This window comes from Limulus polyphemus, unplaced genomic scaffold (genome assembly GCF_000517525.1).
Source record: "Limulus polyphemus unplaced genomic scaffold, Limulus_polyphemus-2.1.2 Scaffold8279, whole genome shotgun sequence".
NCBI lineage: Eukaryota > Metazoa > Arthropoda > Merostomata > Xiphosura > Limulidae > Limulus > Limulus polyphemus.
In genome coordinates this window covers 25,025-28,596 of record NW_013673889.1, presented here as the reverse complement: position 1 = coordinate 28,596, position 3,572 = coordinate 25,025, and the positions used below count along the sequence as shown (strand labels likewise).

The 3,572-nt window shown below is 31.1% G+C and overlaps 1 pseudogene; it reads right to left on the bottom strand.

Annotated features, from left to right (window-relative positions):
• Positions 1 to 3,572, bottom strand: part of LOC106475240 — a 33,646-nt pseudogene that overhangs the window by 5,568 nt on the left and 24,506 nt on the right.

The following is a 3,572-nucleotide window of genomic DNA, read 5'->3' as shown; positions in this document are numbered from 1 at the left end:
ACACTTTCACTTAACCCTTGAAATGTTTACTTGACACTTTCACTTAACTCTTGAAATGTTTACTTGACACTTTCACTTAACCCTTGAAATGTTTACTTGACACTTTCACTTAACCCTTGAAATGTTTACTTGACACTTTCACTTAACCCTTGAAATGTTTACTTGACACTTTCACTTATTTACACATAGTGCCATCTAGAACAACGATTGCAACATCATGGATAGAAAGCAGAGGAAAAGTACAAATGTGAAAACCCATGTCAATGGAAATGACTGATCACTCACTAACACAGGACAGGAGTTCTTTGAATTTATTTATTTACATAATGTCATCATGCCGGCTATGGTTAGATATAAATTCTTTGTGGCTGCTATGTCCAAATTGAAAATACAAAGGAACAAAAACATTCATCAAAGCAAAATGAGCTGATAAAATTATGTTGGATAACCCAGGAGAAAGTTTAATGAGGAACCCCCCCCCAACAAAAACAAACAACGACAACAAAGTTCATACAGTTGTTTATCATTTGTCATCCAGTAAGTTAATTCATTAAATATAAACTTAATTTATCGTATATATAGACAGAAAGGTTGTGAGAGCTAAAGATTTATATCTATAATCTTACAATAAAAAGTTGATCCATTATACAAATACATATCTACATACAATTATCCAGCAACAAAATGTCACTTTTACATTTGCTTCTAGATTAACATTAACAGCAAACCTATAAATGTAAAAAACAAATAACGTGATAACAGAAAGCATCAGTTTAACTTGTTTTTATAAATGGATTTGAACCAAATGAAACACAAATCTCACACACACTAAAACGTTTAATTATCAACAAACCCTCCACCATATCCATTTACACATTACAGTTCAATTTAAAGTTATTCCATTACACATACGTACATAATTATTTACTTGGAGAGTTATACACTTCAACACCCATACACAACTAATACACTAACCACAAACATATGAAAATCTAATACAAAACTCACCAACAACCATCCAAACACCAAATCTGATCCATGTTGCATTGGAAAGCTTCATCATTAAGTAGAAGTTGACAAAAACACTCAAAAATGGGATAAATGGGACGAAAGGAACCTGTCAAATTATACATAAAAATATATGTAAAGGATCAGTTTCTAATCACCTTATTTTTAGCATAATTAGTAAATCCAAATTTAATATTTCACTGTTATTTTCCATAAATTCCTTTTTTTTCAAATTAAGTAAAAAACAATAAACTAAAATAATGTCATCATGCAGGCTATACTGCAACATTTCTTCTCTAACCATCTAGGTATTTTTCTACTCAATAGCTTTCATTTCCTAACTTTCAGTCTTTGCTACTTAGATGTTTACTTCATACTTTGTAGTGAACACCTCAATAAATTCTAATCCCTGGAGTCTCAATTATTACCTTTCTTTACCTCTCCAGTAACTAAAAAGCTTGAACTAGTTTAACTTCAAGTCCTAGTGAATTAAATTTGAACATTGTCTTTTTATGACACTCCTGGGTCACATTTAATTTACCTTAAATGACAGATGAGAATTTTCTGAAGGTTGAAGCCAAAGTGCTACCAAAACAGTCAACAAGAGAAGCGCTACAACAGATACTGGTATGAGAACTGGTATGATACTTTGAGATTCAGATGAACTCAATCGATTTTCAAATCCAACCAAGACAGCATGTAGAACCATCACCAAGATTACTAAATTAAAAATAAAACATCTCTTAGTAGACAGAAAATGTGCAGAATTAAATGGTTATTTAATAGTGGGTACAATTTCACACACATTTTAACAGCTTTTATATATCAAACAATTGGTGTGAGAAATCACTATGAGAAAACCTATACACTGGATAGGTGAAGTGAAGAAAAAAATGTCATTGGCCACTATTCAGTTCTTCACATTATACAGCCACACAATACTAATTTCCTTTATTATTTAGCTTTTATATAGTCTAAATAAAAGTCTTTCTTAAGGATACTGATTTCAGTCTCAAAGTATATCTATAACTATTTTTAAATGGCAATCTTCCAAAAACCAGAAGACAAGAATAAAACAAACTGTTCAGTCAGATTCAACAGTAGAAACAACACAATTCAGTTTTTAGGTTAGTATTTTATTAGCAATAGTTATAGAAAACCAAAATTTCTTTTTCGACATATTTACTGCTAAAATAACCCACAACACTGTTTGAATCAAACATCAGTTGTTCGGTAAACAAAACAGAGTATTTTCACGGGCTAGAAAACCTACCAAGACCAACGACTAAGTATGTGCTAAGTTTTGATGACAACTGTGTAGGTGTGGTAAGCTTGTTCAGGTTGAACATTTGGTACATCATCTGGCGAAATGTAAAACGTTTTGTCGGCATCAGCAAGGAGTTACTGGTTGGAAGTGAAGTTTCGTTGTCTTTAGTGTGATCAGGATTTCTATTGGGTACGGTATCTATGCAGCTCTCAGGCTGAGAGCTACAAAAGTATAAAGACAAAAATAATTTTTAGCTGCTACAAATTCAACAGTAAGAAATATGTATAATTACCAAGACTTTTTTTATCATCTTTGTTTTTTAAGACCAATGAGATTTAATTGTTTCTGTTAAACAAGTTACAAACATTTCATCACTTCTAAATCTGGAAAATTTAGTCTGATCATCATCAATTTTATCATTAAGTAGATAAATAATGCGTTATCATTTCTACTGGTGGACAGCTTATACGTCTAAATACTTCTCATATTCAACAATATTATTTGAACTTCTAAAAGAAAACATGTTATATGTTTGATAATTTGCATTATTGAATATACGGTGGTTGGCATTTTTTACAAGTGGACGTATAACAATAATTCTGTTCAGATTATCACTTACTATTGAGCAGGTTACGTGTATTTAATTATTCTAACTTCTGGAAATGCACTGTGTTTGATTATATCAACAAATCAGCAACTACTAGTGTGGTTACTTTATGGTTGGACATGTAATGTATATTTAAACACTTCAACAACATCTTATATATACATTGCGAACCATGGTGTCTGTCTGAGTGTTTGTCTGTCTCCCATTCCCATTTGAAAAGCTGTGCATGCAGACAAAGCTCAATATTTACTTTTGAAATGACAGGAAAACAGACATGTATGATGTTGATGCCAAATTTTATTTTGCATGCAGGATATTCTACACTAAATTGTTAAGAATTAACCCTATCACTATGGGTATCCATTACTGTGCATGACAATAGGTTTTAGTGTCTTACATTCAAAGTTTCATTAAACTACTTTTTGTTAATGTTATACAGAATAGAATAGCATAAATCTTAGCTAATAATCCATATTTTAATAGTATACAAGTTTTAAGTTCTTAATTTTACAAGGCAATATTTTAAAAAGATCCTGAATTTTCACTAGTGTGATCCACGTAACACATTTTCTCTTAGCATGTCATCATCCCTATTTTATCTACCACCCCATCGAAAAAGTATGAAATTAAACATAAATTACTTTCTATAAAATTGTTACTGCTCAGACAAACCATAATTTTTATAGCCGT